The sequence below is a fragment of the Hordeum vulgare genome, chromosome 7H, assembly GCF_904849725.1.
Source record: "Hordeum vulgare subsp. vulgare chromosome 7H, MorexV3_pseudomolecules_assembly, whole genome shotgun sequence".
Classification (NCBI taxonomy): domain Eukaryota; kingdom Viridiplantae; phylum Streptophyta; class Magnoliopsida; order Poales; family Poaceae; genus Hordeum; species Hordeum vulgare.
Window position 1 is genome coordinate 48,771,353 of NC_058524.1, and position 18,703 is coordinate 48,790,055.

At 49.8% G+C, this 18,703-nt stretch overlaps 1 pseudogene; it reads left to right on the forward strand.

The window, feature by feature from the left end:
* Positions 1–274: 274 nt before the first annotated feature.
* LOC123408236 lies at positions 275–17,679 on the forward strand (annotated as a pseudogene).
* The last annotated feature ends 1,024 nt before the right edge of the window (positions 17,680–18,703 follow it).

An 18,703-nucleotide genomic window follows, 5' to 3' on the forward strand; every position in this document is an offset into this window, starting at 1 on the left:
GACCGCACACATCGGTATGTATGATTTCCAACAAGTCACTGGCACGCTCCATTGTTCCGGAGAACGGAGTTTTAGTCATCTTGCCCATGAGGCATAATTTTTTAGTGTGTTTCAATTCCAGGCCGTAATTTTCTAGGGCATAATTCCAACAGAAGTAGCACGCTCACCGCAATATTTTTTAGTGCGTTTCAATTTCAGGACGTATTTTTTTTGTAACAGTGTTCGATTTCATTATCAATGTGGTGTTTGAGGTATAACTCTTTTGCCCTGTCAGATGTACAGGGCCGAACCAGCTGATCAGGGCATCAACGTTGATCTTTCTCTAAATGATATTGCAAGGGCATATAAAAAGAAGGTAATGGCATCAATTGAAACACACTAGAGTCATTTTGCGGTGAAATCTATTGAACCTTAGATTTTTGATACTACGTTGTCTTTGTTTCTGTGCATTATAAACTCTCAAGGCATAATGTTTCACCATTGAATAATTCAAAGTTATACCTGTTGACATTAATAACATATAGAAAAAAAATCCTTGGTTGAGTTCTGTAAATGTGTCCATGTTCCATCTATGTGCTGCACAGTTAAAGATCAACAGATGGAAGCAAAAGAAACTGCTGCAAGTGGATAACAAAAAAAAGAGTGCAAATGACGTTCAAAATGCTCATGCCAGACGAGCTGGGCTGAATGTAGTGAAGGTTGAGAAGCAAGTGCTAGGTAAGCGTGCAATCCACGAACAAGTTGTGCAGCAGGCAAATGCTAAAAGGAGTACTGTAGGCAGCAGCGGAAATTTTTCTGCAGTGTCCCGGACTATTGTTTGTAATCCAGAGTTGCAACACAGAAACTGTACCAATCTGTCAGTCGAGGTAACGATGATTTTTTTAAAAAACTCGGTATTATTGTTTCACAAATCTTGAGACACAAATAACACTTCATATGCACCTATTTGTTAATGCTTAAAGGTCGCGGAGAGCAGTCGATCTGATGGATTGGTTTTTCCTGACGGTCGTGGTGTCGGAACATTGGATGTGGCCCAAAGAAGCAGTATCTCATCAATCGGAGGAAGAATCTTTACTGGTCTGCGGCATGAGAATAAAGGAGAGGTGATAGCACCGTTGATCAAGCAAGAGTTATGTCAAAGACTTTTGTTATTCGAATTTAATCAATAAAATTTATCTGTGTTTTCGTGTGTCATAGGCTTGCGAGGAAAATAACAGGGGTCACGCCAGTCCATGCCAGGAACAAAGGCTTCAACAGATTGGATATACTGGTGACAATTTAAAGATGATGAGGCAAGGTCCTTTCAAAGGATCCCCATTGGCGTTCAGCATGAGAGGTCCTTCCAGAGGATCTTCGATGGCTTTCAAGATTGTCAACGAAATATCCAATTCACGGAGGATGTTGCCAAGATGTGCTGAGGAGTGCAGACATGAGGAAAGAAAGGTGACGACACGACCATGTTCCCTGTATGTAAATCCTGCTTTAGATTGTAGAGTGAAAGCAGAAGCACGGCCGTGCCTCTTTTGATCATATAATGCAAAGAAAAGCACGGCCGTGCCTTTTACATGCACATGCACGTGGATTTAGTGCTTCTGGTTTACACCACGTATGTTCCTGCCAAAAACTTATTGCTAAATCCTGCTACATTATTATACATATGTTTTAAAACTTTCAAAACGATAAAATAAGATGTAAATGTCTCAGGTGCCTCTGATATCTAATTTTTTTGCAACCTTCATGTGCAGGACTTCACAGGGAGCATGACAGATGAGTCAAATAACCGCATGATTCCTTTAGACACCCTTAAGGGAAAAGAACCTGCAGATGAGCAAGAAGTATACAGGGACGGTTATTGCGACAGCAAAACTGTTGAGGTGGAAGGAGTGCAAGTCGTTGGGTTTACGGGTACCAGAGAATCAGATAACAGCAACATTCCTGAAGATGACAGAATAGAAGGAGGCAACAACGTTCGAGAAGTAGTGATGGACTGGACATCTAGCAGTGGTGGCGCCCCCGCAGCTGACAAGCAAGCGAGCTGCAGCAGGTTTGTCAGAAACGAGCTAATTCCTGGACATGAAAGGGATGATATCTCAAGTGACAATGATGACGACCCCAATGGAGACACGTTAGACAACATCGATGTCGAGAAGGCAATGCAAGAAGAGAAAGAAATGGATGACATGTTCAAAGGAAGCGCATACCCGTCGATCGAGGAAGTAACGCAAGCACGTGAACCAGAGGATGGGTTGCATTTCAAAACAAGGGATGATGCCTTTTTTTTCTTCTGCACATTTGCCAGAAAGGTTGGTTTTTCGGTGAAGTGATCAACCACCAGAAGAACAGGCCCCGAGCAGGAGGTTGACAAGCAAGTGTTCTGTTGCACAAAGGAAGGTGTGAATAAAACGACCGAGAGACTTGTGAAGCACAGAAGGAGCAATTGCTTGATTAGGACAGGCTATCCTGTTGAAATAACACTAAAAAGAGATACAAAGAGGGGAGTATGGTACTTAAGGAATGTTCGCCTAGAACACAACCATGTGCTACACACGTGTGATTGGATGCTGAAATTTATGAGGTGCTATAAGAACATGAGGCCCGAGGAGAAATTTTTTATCCAGGTCCTGTTGGGGATATTGCCTGTTAAGTGACCCGCTGAATATGGGCCGGGTTACTGTTAAGGCGATTCATCCTTTAGGGCTAGTTGGGCCTCAGCCTGGGCGGTTTCAAGTCACAGGATGGTTATGATTTATGGAAGGACTCTGAGTTTTGCAAGACGGCGACTTAGAGACCGCGGTGGTCATGATTTGTAAAAAGGAAGGGACTCTTGTAAACCCTAAGGCTTCGACCTATATATAAAGGCGAGTCTGGAGGGGGAGAGGCAGGTTAGAAATCATCGAGTGCTAGGTTTAGGCGAGTTACGCCTTCCTTGTAATCGAATCCATATCAATACACACAAAGCAGGACGTAGGCTATTACCTCTTCTCGAGGGGCCGAACCTGGGTAAATCGCCGTGTCTCTCCTGCTTAACCCCTTTGAGTCACCACCAAGGTGCGATGGCTCCAGTACTAAGTCCTTTCATGAGGACATCTGCCGTGACAAAACCACGACAGTTGGCGCCCACCGTGGGGCATGGGCACGGTGGAGTTGAGTTCTCAAAGGGAGCCCTACCAGGGTCTGGGAGTTATGCGGCGGCGCTCATGACTTGGAGCCGACGCGGCATCACCTACATCGACAACCGGCGATGGGGACCTGAAGCAAATTCTCTCGAATCAGGCTACAGGGTCCCCTTCGGCAAGATCAACGTCTTCATCGGCATGATCGGGTCATCTGTTCCTGAGCCGGACACCTCCTCCGACATCGTCGAGCCGGCCAGGTACGTTCATCCAGTCGTAACACGGAATCTGACCCACCCGGTCTTTGTGGGGTTCACGCAGGGGTCAGAGGAGCCAGAGCACGCGGCGGCTCAGGAGGTTACCCCCATCAACTCTGTCGAGGAATCGTCCATGGACGATTCAGATTCCATCCAGTCCCTCCACGGAGACGGTCTCGGTGGCTTGTCATTGGCCATGGATCCGGAAATCCTCGATCGAACCCGCCGCCAGATCGCCATCTACATGGCCGGGGCGACTCAACCCGCACAGAGCCCCGCCGGAGGCGATGGGACCGGCGGGACATCCAGAAGTGCGTCAGCAGTCCTGGTGGACTTAGCGGCGGAAATCACAAGACTAATGTCAACCCCCCTCACGCCAGAGAACCAAGCAGAGATAAACGCAGAGTTAGCAAAGCTGAGGGAGGTGGTGGCAAAGGCCCATCAGGATGCCGCGACGGAGTTCGCCAGGATGGAAACTCGACAGGCCCAGATTACGGCCGAAAGGATGCAGCGCGCATCCGACGCCGTCCATCAGCGGAGGCACCAGGGACGCCTGCCCCATGATCTCAATCCGACTCGCCTGTTCGACACTCCCCAAACACCCGGGATGGGAGCCGCTCCAGCAGGAGGGATGGGCCGCCCTCCTAACCCGCCGATTCAGCCGACTGAGGGTCAAATTCCTCATTTCCGTACCCCCCCCGAGGCCACTTCTCTAACCCGGTGGATAACGTGCTTGCCGCAACTCGCCATCTGGAGTCTCTCCCGATCCACGACAACACCCCAGCTGAGATCGAAGCAAGGAACGCCATCGAGATGTTGAAAACGGCGGTGGTCCAAAATGCGCAATTCTCACACAGCCCCGAGCGATTGCACTCCACCCCCCAGGCGAGCTATACCAGGGGTTGGCCGGAGGATCAGCCAGCCGTAAACAGCGCCCCACGACACCTCCCGCAGGACAACCCGCCCGAGCGGGACCCGCCGGGCAGAGGTCCACCCAACACTCAAGAGGCTCAGACTCCTCCCGCGGGGACCGGAGGGCGAGTCGGGGTGCCCTGCTTGTCCCTGGCCCTTCGAAACGAAAGAATGCCCAAGGATTTCAAAGGACCAAGAAAGGTGCCTAATTACACACCAGATCTCGAACCAACATCTTGGATCGAGGGCTATGAGATCGCCATGGACATGCTCGACGTAAACGAGGCGGTTTGCGCCAGATATTTCACCATGATGCTCGAGGGATCGGCACGCACTTGGTTGAAAAATTTACCCCCCAATTCTATCCAGTCCTGGGCCGAGTTAAAGGAGCGTTCCATCAAAAACTTCCGGGGAACCTGTAAACGACCGATGACAATCGTCGACTTGCAACACTGCTTGCAACGCCCGGATGAGTCGGCGCATCATTGGTCGCGGCGAGTCGCGGAAATTATCCATTCATCGGATGGCATCACGACAGCGCAAGCTGTGCTTATCCTCGAGCACAACTGCCACTACGAACCGCTGGTCCAGAAGCTGGGGCGACTCAAACGGAAAGTTCAGGATATGGGCGAGCTGATGGATACCCTCACTAGGTACGCCGAAGCCGATGATACCAAGGATCCCGGCGAGGATGGTAAGGGTAACTCGCCCAAGAAGGGCGATTCAACGAATAAGCATACCCGCCTCCAAGGCCGCAACCGTCATAACCAGGGGACCAACGGCAAGCGTAGGCCGCATGAGGAGCCCTCGGATCTGGTTGCCAACACCAACGCCAATGACGGCAAAAAGAAGAATCGAGGCTTCAGTGGGAAAAGACCGCGTAACTACGAAGAGCTGCTCAAAGGCCCTTGCCCGCACCACGCCACGGCCGACGGCCCGGCGGGCCACTCCTGGGAGAACTGCTTCGTGATGCGGGAATTTCGGGCCGAGGCAATCAAGAAGAGCCAGAGCGAAGACCCGAACCGTCGCCAAGACCAACTCGCCGCGCCCAACCAGAGGCACAACCCCTTCGGCGGTTTTCCCGAACAAGAGGCTCAGGGGGGGCCGCAGCCAGGCGGCGGCCAATACCCGGTGCACCACCACCGGCGGTACAACCCGCCAGGAGTCTTCCAGCAGCCGCCCCCACAGGGGGCTCCGCAGGACCAGGATGACCATGGGGGCTTCCGCAACAATCCTAAACAGCTAAGTAATGGGCAATATCATGTTTTCACCACTAATGCTTGCAGACGTGATAAAAAGGTAAATCACCGGGCGTACATCGTAATTGAGCCGGCAGTTCCCAGATATCTCCACTGGTCCGAACAGACCATAACGTGGAGCAGAGAGGATCACCCGCCGAGAATAGATAACCCGGGCGACCTGGCCTTGGTCGTGGCTCCCCAAGTGGCGGGTTACACTCTATTGAAAGTACTAATGGATGGCGGCAGCAGCATTAATATCCTATACTTCGACACCTTCCGGAGGATGAATCTATTAGAGAAAGACTTGATGCCTTCAACCACGGTTTTCCACGGCATCGTCCCGGGCAAATCCGCTTATCCGATTGGCCGGGTCAGGCTCTCAGTAGCGTTTGGAACTGCACAGAACTACAGGTCGGAGTCTCTGGTCTTCGAGGTGGTCAAATTAAAAAGCCCGTACCATGCGCTGTTCGGGCGACCGGCTTACGCTCGCTTCATGGCCCGCCCGTGCTACGTCTACCTCAAGCTCAAAATGCCTGGTCCTAAAGGGCCCATCACGGTCAACGGAGATAGAAGAATTGCAAAGGAGTGTGAGGAAGGAGACACGGCCTACGCGGAAGTCGCCTGCGCGGCGGAAGAGCTCAAAAACCACCGGGCCAATGTTGACCCGGCAGACATGTCACCACTCAAGAAACCGACTACAGATTCCGAGTCGCCCCTCAAGTTCAAACCAACGGATGACACGAAGACAGTCGACTTCGTCCCTGGCGATTCATCCAAGCAGTTTACCATTGGAACGGGTCTGGACCCCAAATAGGAAAGCGCGCTCATCGAATTCATCCGTGAGAATCGGGACATCTTCGCATGGAAACCCTCTGACATGCCGGATGTACCGAGAGAATTCGCTGAGCACCATCTTAATATTGACCCAAAATACAAACCTGTCCAACAATACCTCCGTAGGTTTAACAAGGAGCGACGGAAGGCGATTGGAGAGGAAGTCGCCCGTCTTTTAGCCGTCGGGTTCATCGTGGAAGTCTTTCACCCCAAATGGCTAGCTAACCTGGTGTTAGTACTCAAGAAGAATGGCACTTTCCATATGTGTATTGACTATACGGACCTCAACAGAGCTTGCCCCAAGGATCCTTTCGCTCTTCCCTGCATCGACCAAATCATAGACTCGGTGGCGGGATGCGAACGATTGTGCTTTTTGGACGCTGATTCAGGTTATCATCAGATCAAAATGGCTGTGGAAGATCAAGAAAAGACCGCTTTCATAACCCCCTTCGGGGCCTTTTGCTATGTGTCCATGCCGTTCGGGCTCAAGAGCGCAGGGGCGACTTACCAACGCTGCATCCAGAATTGTCTTCATAGCCAAATTGGCCGCAGCGTCCATGCTTATGTTGACGACATTGTGATCAAGACCCACCGGGAGGAGACACTTCTGGAAGACCTTAAGGAAACCTTTGATAATTTACGGGTATATCAGATGAAGCTAAATCCTACCAAGTGCGTTTTCGGCGTACCTGCGGGAAAACTACTGGGTTTCTTGGTATCGGAGCGCGGCATCGAGGCTAACCCGGACAAAATTGAAGCGGTTACCTCCCTCGGCAAGCCGACGAATGTTAACCAAGTTCAGCGATTGGCGGGTCGCATTGCGGCTCTCAGTCGTTTTGTCAGCCGCCTCGGAGAAAAGGCGATTCCGCTCTATCAATTGTTGAGGAAGTCTGACCGATTCGTGTGGACAGAGGAAGCCGACGAGGCACTTCAGGCCTTGAAACATCAATTGGTTAACCCGCGGGTCCTGGCGGCCCCGACTGAAAAGGAGCCTATGCTCCTGTATATCGCCGCGAATTCCAAAGCGGTCAGCGTGGCTGTGGTCGTCGAAAGAAAGGAGGAAGGAAAGGAATACCCGGTACAACGCCCGATGTACTTTATCAGTGAGGTGTTGACTCTTTCCAAACAGCGATACCCACATTGGCAGAAACTAGTCTATGGGGTGTTCATGGCGAGTCGGAAGCTTAAACATTATTTCCAAGAACACCCAATCACCGTGGTCAGTTCCGCGCCCCTCGGCGACGTCATCCAAAACCGCGAGGCAACAGGGCGAATCGCCAAATGGGCAATAGAACTTGGGTCACATCACATTCAGTATACCCCCCGCACGGCCATCAAGTCCCAGGCACTAGTTGATTTCGTCAATGATTGGACGGAGCTTCAGGCTCCGGAAGATCGGCCTGACCTTACCTATTGGACTATTTATTTTGATGGATCCAGGCAGTTGGAGGGCTCGGGGGCTGGTGTGGTGTTGATATCCCCCCAAGGAGATAAGTTCTGCTACGTCCTCCGGCTCATGTTCCCTTGTACAAATAATGTGGCAGAGTATGAAGCTCTGCTTCACGGTTTGCGACTAGCAAAAGAGATGAACCTAACCCGAGTTAGATGTTTTGGGGACTCAGATCTGGTGGCGCAACAGGTTTCGGGCACCTGGGACTCTCGAGATCCTATGATGGCGGCTTACAGGCGAGCCGTATCTGACGTGGCGGGCTATTTTCATGGGTACGAGGTTGATCATGTTGACCGGCGACTCAACGAAGCAGCTGATGCCCTCTCGCGACTCGGCTCCCAGAGAAAACCGGTCCCCCCTAATGTCTTCTTGGATGTCCTGCATAAACCGTCCGTAACTGTACCCACGAAGGAGGAATTGGCAATACCAGATCCCGAGTCTCAGCTTGTGGCGGCTCTCCATATCGCTCCGGATTGGGCTCTTCCTTATCTAGCTTATCTTGCTCGTGGCGAGTTACCCACTGACGAAGTTTTGGCTCGCCAGATTGTTCGGCGTAGCAAGTCCATGGTCATCATTAATGGCGAGCTATATAAACGAAGTGCTTCAGGGGTCTTTCAGCGGTGCGTTTCCTCCGAGGAAGGATGCACAATCCTTAATGACATCCATTCTGGAGACTGCGGACATCACGCTGGGTCACGTTCTTTGGTATCAAAAGCCTTTCGACACGGTTTCTTCTGGTTGACGGCTCACGCAGATGCAGAAGATATAGTACGGCGGTGTGAGGGGTGCCAACGATACGGGAGACAGGCTCACGTGCCGGCTCAAGAATTGAGGATGATCCCCATTACTTGGCCTTTCGCGGTCTGGGGGCTGGACATGGTCGGTCCCTTTAAGATGTCCTCCAACAAGAAAACTCATTTATTGGTGGCGGTTGATAAATTCACTAAATGGATTGAGGCGGAGCCTGTTGGGACTTGTGACGCGGAGACTGCGGTAAAATTTCTGAAGAAGCTGATTTTCCGTTTTGGATATCCGCGCAGTATCATCACGGACAATGGTACTAACTTGTCCCAAGGAGCGATGCTGGACTTCTGTCGCCGTGAACATATCCGGCTTGATATCTCTGCAGTTGCTCACCCGCAGTCAAATGGACAGGCCGAGCGGGCGAATCAGGAAGTTTTGCGAGGGATCAAACCTCGGCTCATAATTCCCCTGGAAAGAACTCCAGGATGTTGGGTGGAGGAGTTACCTTCGGTATTATGGAGCATCCGAACCACCCCGAATCGGTCCACGGGGTTCACCCCTTTCTTCTTGGTCTATGGTGCAGAGGCCGTCCTCCCTATTGACATAAGGCATGATTCTCTTAGAGTCGCCGCATATGTGGAGCAAGACAACGAGCTGGCGCGTCAGGACTCTTTGGATGCCTTGGAAGAGGCACGTGACTTAGCAGCGGCTCATTCGGCGATCTATCAGCAAGATCTGCGACGTTATCATAGTCGCCGGGTGAAGAGTCGGACCTTCCAGGAAGGCGATTTGGTGCTTCGACTCATACAAGATCGGGCAGGCATGCACAAGCTTTCGCCCCCTTGGGAGGGACCTTTCGTTGTCAGCAAGAACCTCCGCAATGGTTCTTACTACTTGATGGATCTTCGGCCTGATCGACCGACTACGGGGGCTGAGTCAACTCGCCCTTGGAATATTGCCCATTTGCGGCCTTATTACACTTGAGTTCTTAAAACTCCATGCTTTGTAAGTTTTTCAGTTTTCATTATGGAATAATATAATGTTTCCCTGACTCGGGGGCTTCTTCTTTAAGGAAAAGAAAGAGCAATTTTATGACATCCTGTTGCGACCTTATGAGCCGACAGAACATGCATTAAGGGTGGGTGCACGAGCTTTCTGACTCGCCTCCCCCTGTCGCGACCGTATGAGCCGATGAAACCTGCATTAAGGGTGGGTGCACGAGCTTTCTGACTCGCCTCCCCCTGTCGCGACCGTATGAGCCGATGAAACCTGCATTAAGGGTGGGTGCACGAGCTTTCTGACTCGCCTCCCCCTGTCGCGACCGTATGAGACGACGAAACCTGCATTAAGGGTGGGTGCACGAGCTTTCTGACTCGCCTCCCCCTGTCGTGACCGTATGAGCCGACGAAACCTGCATTAAGGGTGGATGCACGAGCTTTCTGACTCGCCTCCCCCTGTCGCGACCGTATGAGCCGACGAAACCTGCATTAAGGGTGGGTGCACGAGCTTTCTGACTCGCCTCCCCCTGTCGCGACCGTATGAGCCGACGAAACCTGCATTAAGGGTGGGTGCACGAGCTTTCTGACTCGCCTCCCCCTGTCGCGACCGTATGAGCCGACGAAACCTGCATTAAGGGTGGGTGCACGAGCTTTCTGACTCGCCTCCTCCTGTCGCGACCGTATGAGCCGACGAAACCTGCATTAAGGGTGGGTGCACGAGTTTCCTGACTCGCCCCCTCCTGTCGCGACCGTATGAGCCGACAAAATTACTCGTGTTATGATTTGACCTTGGAAATTTTTATCCTCACTGCTTACTCGTTGAAACTGTTTGTGGTTCTTTTATTTTCACAGATAATGTGCTCAAGGTTTTTATCCTTGGCGGATTGAGCATTTCAGGCGATTCTGATAAGGATTAACAAAATATTTTAAACCGCCTCAAAGGCAGTATAAGGGTTTTTTGCAGAAGATGTCATCAAAAGATAGTACTGACTATTACATGGCTCTTGGGCCAAATTCAAGGAAAATCTATTCCGTTAAGTCCTGGCGTGAGCTCTGACCAGCTTCGATTTGTAAATCGCCCAAGACCCAATTGCATCTGGACAAAGAGGCAAAATCGTCTTCATCGGTCAAGATTGATGCCAGGTCTGTTTCCCAGTCAAAGGGATTCTTGGGTCGCCGAGGGATAAGGTTGGTCACCACGAAGGTTGGCGGGCTGATTTTCTTATTTTTGTCATCGTAAGCCGCCTGATATTTTGTCAAGTCAAGGCTGGCGGCGAGTTGAGTCGCGGCCAGTGGAGAATCCTTGACAACCTTCTGGTAGTCTTCTTCCACGAACTCCGAGCCGTCATCTTTAAGCTGAGGGAAGCCGGCAGCTACTTCTTCCAAATTAATTTCTGGAGCATACGCCAGGCAGCGACTCAGAGCCGTCAGGACACCCTTCCGGGCGGCTGATCGGGTTAACTCGCCGATCTGGGGAGGCAGTGTGGATAGATATCCAAGCACCTTCTTGATAGAAGTTATGGGCTCCTTTGCACCGATCACAGCTTTGACGGTCAGCACACTGCCTGTGTACAGTTGTTCCATCAGTGTATAGATTGCCTTCAGCATCAACACGCTGTCGTCTTGCAGATTGGCGACTCTCGAGCCTGTGATTAAATAACCGGTAAGTTAAACATTAAGGAGTTTGCCCAAGGAAGATGATAAGATTGGAGAGTTAGGTAAAGCTTACCAAAGATGGCTTGTGTCATGTTGGAAATGTGGCGCTTTAAGCCGGATAGCTCCTGCTGCACAGTTGCCAGCTTTGCTTCTGCTTTTTCGGCTCTCGTCAAAATCGCGCTGTGGTCAGCCTGAGTTCTTTCTAACTCGGCTTTGAGCTTTTCCAGTTCAACCAGAGCCAACTTATATTTTTCTTCCGACTGAGTTCGGGCATCTTGTTGGTCAGCCAAGTTTTTCCTTAAGTCGCCCAGGGCCAGTTCGGTCTGGGCAAGGCTTTCCTGTTCAAAATTTAAAACAAAGACAAGTCTCAGAATTATTGCAAGACAATACCCCTGACACTTGGGGGCTAATGTATAATTTCTCAAGGGAAATTATATAGAAATCAAGACCCGGCTCATCACTTTACTGATGACCCGGCCCCTGGGGGTTACTGGTCGCAAAGCTTTTTAAAAAAAGACCCGGCTCATCATTTTACTGATGACCCGGCCCTTGGGGGTTACTGGGAATAATACAGAGTATAAAGTTTACCTCATGCTTGTTATTTAACATCTTTAGCAGATTCTTTTCCATCTCGTAACTCGCTTCCAGGCGACTTGCGAAGCCGGAACACAGCTCTTTAAACTCCAGACCTGCATAGTCAGAAAGTTTCGCCTTGGAAGGCCCAGACTCGGGAATTGATGGAGAAGGGGATGCTATATGTTTGGAGAGGATTGTCTCTGCCGGCTTGGAGAAACCAAAACCAGTGATGACCACAGCATCTGGGTCATCAGCTGTCGCCATTACGACCGGTGATCTAGGGACATCTGTTGATCCTTTGGGCGACTCAGGAGGGTTTGCTTGAGTTGACGGCTCGTTTTGACTCGGATCTTCTTGAGTCGGAGTAGATTTCCTTGGAGGCTCAGGAGTGGCGTCTGGGATTGATCCACTGGTTTTCCTCTTTTTGGCTTGCGCCCTAATGAAAGAGATAGGCGTGTTAAAAAATTAAAAAGAGTATTATTCTCAAGGATCAGGACAAGGAACTTACCCCGGGACTCGGATCATTGGTGGAAGGGTCGACATCACTGAGTCGCCAGAAGTGGGGGGAGAATCCTGCTGAATTTGTACATCGATAATACTGGCGGGTTATGACTGTGATCCAAAGCAGCACGAACGATGGTTGCTCAAATAAGAAAAGGAGGTACCTCGCTTGGTTTTCTTTTGTTCCTTGTTGGCAAGCCAGGTGTCAGGTCGCCAGAATGACTTCGCGTTTTCCGTTTCGAGGCATGCTGCATTTTCTTCAGTAAGAAATTTGGGTCCAAATGGGCATTTGGATGTGAGAGAGGTACTTTCCCACATATTCGCCGGGCCGGCTTAGGTGGAGAAGGAGATGAATCGGAGGAGACGGAAATTACCTCGACATAGTCTTCCTGGCTCTCGTTATCTTCATTCTATTATAAGAGGAGCGAGAGATAAATAAAAGTTAAAAGGTGATAAGTGGCGAGTGAAAATGAGGACGGATTGGTACCTCTGAGAGTGCGTCGCCAGCTTGAGATTCGTCGACTTCAGATGGCTCGGCCGCAGCCGATTTGCCTTTGCCTTTGTTTTTCTTGGAAGGCGGCTTAGCACTCTTCATGGCTTGTTTCTTAGGTCTCCTGGACCAGAACTTGTCGCCTTTCTGGAAGGGGATATGACATGAAATCATGATGACAGTAAAACAGATGAAATAAAAGTTGAGGGTGAGTTAGTTTTGGTTACCTTGGGTGCCGGATTAATCTTGCAGAAGGGCTTAAGGCCGATTTGGCCGCATTTCGCTGCAGGTTCGCCGGTCAGCTTCGTGATGATGGTGATGATGTCTTTTTCCGTTAATGCTGTGTGGAAGTAGCATTGGGGATGATCCAGAGTACCGTCAAATTCACACATCAGGCCGTCTCGGCGGCTCAGAGGAAGGATCCGCCATTCGACCCAGCAGCGAATCAAGTCAACCCCGGTGAGACCGTTGTTCGTCAAGGATCTCAGTTCGGACAGAATTGGGACGAATTCCGACTCTTCTTCCTCGGTGAGCTTGTCGGGGAGCTTGAAGTTGACTGGAAGGCGGCTTGGCCTGTAACCCTGAAGTTTGTTTTCGCCGGCAGGGGATGTTTCCTTGCAGTAGAACCAAGATTCACCCCAGCCTTTGGGATGGCTAGGCATAGTGAGGGCAGGGAACGGACTGTCCCTGCGACGCTGGACGTTGACCCCGCCGAGTTCCAAACTGGGGCCATTGTGGAATTCCGTCTGGCGATTCAAGTGGAAAAAGTACCAAAACAGAGGGACAGAAGGCTCGATCCGCAAATAAGCTTCGCAAAGGACTTGGAATTGACTTAGGTTGCTTATGGAATTGGGTCCCAAATCTTGGAGTCGGACGTTCATAAAATTCAGGGCGTCTCTAAGGAATTTAGATCCGGGCGGTTTAAAACCCCGTTCTAAGTGTTCCACAAAAACTACTATCTCCCCTTCCTTGGGGTTGGGTAGGTCTTCTCCTAACCCGGTGCGCCATCCAATGATGTCTTGAGGATCTAAGCAGCCCGCTTTCACGTAATTCGCCAAAACAGCATCGTCAACTTTGGTGGGGAGCCAATCACTCTTGAAAACGGCACCCATGCTACAAATAGGCAAGAAAATGGTATTACATGTCTCGAACATTTACTATGTGAGTCAGGACTAGCTTCTGCTTAACCCGCCGGATTGGGAGGCCGGGTTGGGCTGATGTGGCGACCTATCGGAGCAGGGCTATTCTCAGAAGCGACGCTACTGTGGGTGGTAAAATTTATTCTTTCCGAAACGCTAAGGGAGGGACGAGGTTTCCAAACAGCTTTTTGCAAACAGTGAAAGAGGAATGGATCTTTTCCACAGATATAAAAGCTTACGGGCGTGGCTAGAACATGAACGATGTGTGATCAGGATGGTGCCTTATGTTTAAAAAGACTGGTCTGTTTCGAAAATTCGCAAAGGCACAGATGGATAGCATTGTTCGAAGCACTGGGTGCCCTAATGGCGCTCGGGCTAATCAGTTCGACAGCTAAGATGGTAACGAGCATAGAGCTTCGGGACTATGGCAATGGCGGCAGCTAGAACAAAAAAGTAAATCTACCCTTAAAGAAGGGGAAACAGCGGCCTAACCTGGAGATCTTGGTCGAAGAGGATCGGCGATGATGGAGGCTGTTGGAGAATGAGGGGACCCTCGGCGGCGGTGGAGCCTGGCGACGGCGACGACGTGCGGGCAGTGCTGGAGCTCCTCGAACGGCGCTGGAGCTCTTCGAATGGCGACGGCTTGCGGGTGGCGCCGGAGCTCCTCGAACGGCGACGGCTTGCGGGTGGCGCCGGAGCTCCTCGAACGGCGACGGCTTGCGGGCAGCACTGGAGTTCTTCGGACGGGGGTGGAGTTCGCGGCCGGCGGCGAAGCCTTCGGGATGCGGAGCGTGTTCTTCTCGCTGAGATGGTGGTGGAGGGATTGACAAGACTGGTAGGTGGCCGATGTCAGCCCTGTCCCTTCCGCCTATTTATCAGGACGGGCGCGGGGATCGAGGCGTTATGAGCGGGAACCGTTGGGGAAGGAAAGATTCGCCATGATGACGTCTGAAAATTTTGGGATAATGACGCATTAAAAGATCCGCTGGGATTGTGTTGGAGTTCCCGAAAATCGAGGGCTAAGGAAAGTACTGATGGGAAATGCGTTGGCGGCTCAGAGACTTTTGTCCGGTACCAGCTGGCGAGTTAAGATTTCTGGTGTACGGAGGAACACAGAGGAGTGAATCGCCTTCGACTAAAATGGAAGCATTGGCATGAAGATTCAAGTCAATTTGGGGCCTAATGTTGGGGATATTTCCTGTTAAGTGACCCGCCGAATATGGGCCGGGTTACTGTTAAGGCGATTCATCCTTTAGGGCTAGTTGGGCCTCAGCCTGGGCGGTTTCAAGTCGCAGGATGGTTATGATTTATGGAAGGACTCTGAGTTTTGCAAGACGGCGACTTAGAGACCGCGGTGGTCACGATTTGTAAAAAGGAAGGGACTCTTGTAAACCCTAAGGCTTCGACCTATATATAAAGGCGAGTCTGGAGGGGGATTGGCAGGTTAGAAATCATCGAGTGCTAGGTTTAGGCGAGTTACGCCTTCCTTGTAATCTAATCCACATCAATACACACAAAGCAGGACGTAGGCTATTACCTCTTCTCGAGGGGCCGAACCTGGGTAAATCGCCGTGTCTCTCCCGCTTACCCCCTTTGAGTCGCCACCAAGGTGCGATGGCTCCAGTACTAAGTCCTTTCACGAGGACATCTGCCGTGACAAAACCACGACAGGTCCTGCAGAAGGCAAGGCTAGAGCCAAGAAAAATCATGCAGATCTTCACTTCCATGGGTAAAACGAGGCGGGAAATTATGTTTGACACTATTGACATAAGCAACATTGCATGCCAGGACAGAGCTGGACAGAGAAATACAGATATCCAGGACACGATGAATCTGTTTGCGGAAATGCAGAGGAAGAGGGCAGGGTTTCATCATGTCAAAGAAATCGATGGAAACAATGTGGTTCGAAGCCTGTTCTGGACAGACTCATTGTGCAAGATGAATTGTGGCGTGTACGGAGATTTCGTGTCTTTTGACACGACATTTTCTACGAACATATACGGATTACCGTTTGCACCAATAAGCGGGGTTGACAACCATGGGTCGTCCGTCCTTTTTGGAATATGCCTCTTAAAGGATGAGACGATAGGGTCATTCAAATGGCTCCTAAGTACATTTGTTGAGGCAATGGGAGGAAAGGAACCAAAGTTCATAATAACAGACCAGGACAAGGCGATGAAGGCGGCGATAGAGCAAGCACTTCCGAATACCAGGCACATGTTTTGCTTGTGGCATATAAGGAAGAACATGAAGGAGAACAATGCGACAGTGTTTGCGCAACATCTAGGGATGTCTGATGAGTTACATCTAATAATCAAAAACTCACTAAATGCAGATGAATTTGAAGGCTCGTGGAAAAGAGCGATTTCAAAGTATAAAGCAGAAGGAAACAGGCATCTGAATGCGTTGTGGGACCTTCGTACATTCTGGGTACCAGCCTACTTCAAGGACCACTTTTATCCATTCTCATCGACGACCACACGTAGTGAGAGCACAAACTCAATGTGGAAAAATCATGTGAACCACAAGGATACCATAACGATGTTTGTTGGTGCGTACAACATCATCCAGCAAAATTGCCTTGCTACGCTTGACAAGAAAAGGCACCGGACAGAAGAGAAGGTACCTTCACGAGAGACAGGTTTCCCAATAGAAACAGAAGCAAGTGAAATATACACTAATGAAATTTTCAGGAAATTTCATCTAGAGCTGCGCAACCGTACATACTACAAGTGTCACGACCTGGCAAAAGGTAGGCAATACCTTTTAAAAAGGATCTCATCACAAGACAAAGACAGGAAACCGTACCCAGGTGAGGAATTTGATAGGTCTGAGTTCAGGGTAGATGTGGATGAGCATAAGGAAATATACAGGTGCAACTGCAAGAAGATGACTAGGGATGGCATTCAGTGCTGCCACGTACTTAAGGTTATGGACTAGACATGCATGGTTGAACACCTTCCAAAATCCTTTATCATCCCCAGATGGACCAGGAATTGGTCAGATAGCTTGAGACTACTGGCTACAAGTCAAGGTGACAGCATGACCGCATAAGAAGATGAAACTATGAGATTCGGTCTCGTGTATGCAGAGTTGTCCGATATATGTTCACATGCTTGCAGAAAGGACAAGGCATACAATGTGCTACTTGAGTGTATGCAAGAAATGAAAATAAAAGTCATGATTGCACTTGCTGATGAAACAGACACGGGCAAAAATCCATGTGACGCAAGTCTGAAAAATTCACCTTTGGCTGGCTCGAAGGGAAGGAAAAAAGGGGACCGAATCAAAGCTGGCTCTAAGAAGAACATAAAAAGAGGTAGACCCACTTGCAGCCGTTGCAATTCAAAGGGGCATACAGAATCTAGTTGTCCTACTAACCCAGAAGTGACTGAAAGAATTAGGATTCAAGAGGAGAAGATGAAAGCACGGGAGGAGAAAAAGGCAAGATCAATGAAATGGCCGACAACACCAACGACAGCATCGAGAATATCAAACGGAGAAGGAGAATGCACTCTTATCCCGGGGCCAAGATTGTTAACACCATCCTCAACGCGAACAACGCCACTGACAACGCTAGCTACCACACTAACAACAGAGCATAGAAAGCAAAGTCCTGTAAGCACTCCAGAATCTAGTGTCACACAGGCGAGGCACACAAAATGTCAGCAACCAAACTTGGTTGAAGCAACAACATGTGCGGATCCTACATTGAGAAAAGAAAGAACGGAATGGAGACTGTTTTCTACCGGCGAACAATACGAGTGAAGAATTGAAAGGTAAAAGGAGGTTCTGAACAGAAATAATATAATGTACGCTATTTTGGACCATAGAATATTGCTTCCTAATACTTGAAGAAATGTACCCATGATGAATTATTCTATTTTTTGTTTTCTTCAGTGTATTGTTTTTAATAGGAGAACGACGATGCTGATATTTGGGGAGAGAAGATTTGTTCTCTTCAAAAAACAGTTTCATCCGTTGTAGCAGGACTTATTTTTTCTTGTGGAGTTTAAGCTCTGTAACTCTGTTTTGAGGCACAACCGTGCGCTTGTAAAACGGTTCCTCTCGTGGCCTTATGATGGTGCCTCTGATATTTAAAGTCTGAAAGGATGGCCGTGCATGTGAAATTATAACTCCTTTTGTCCTGATGGCGTTGCACCTCTGACATTTTTATGTTCCGGTATTGTTTTTGAGCAGGCGGAGCGATAGAAAACATTTTGAACAAGGGTCACGGGCGTGCATTTTCTGCACGTATCAACGTGCCTCTCGCGGAGGGAAACATTTTTGTATAACGATCGGAGTGCCTCTCCACTCGTGTAACTCGTGTACATACATAGAGTCAGTGAAGAACAAATCGTGCCTCTACCGGACGGCCGTGCATCTCCCGATAGCAATTCCGTGCTTCTGGAAGAAGCACAGCCGTGCCTCGCGGAGGGAAACATTTTTGTATAACGATCGGAGTGCCTCTCCACTCGTGTACTGTTTTCACATGGAGTGCCTCTCCACTAGAATCATGGTCGTGCCTCTACAAGTGACATGTCAGACGTGACATTGTATGGTCAATAGATGGCTTACATGCCACATACATAGAGTCAGTGAAGAAAAAATCGTGCCTCTACCGGACGGTCGTGCATCTCCCTATAGCAATTCCGTGCTTGTGGAAGAAGCACAGTCGTGCCTCGCGGAGGGAAACATTTTTGTATAACGATCGGATTGCCTCTCCACTTGTGTATTGTTTTCACATGGAGTGCCTCTCCACTAGAATCACGGTCGTGCCTCTACAAGTGAC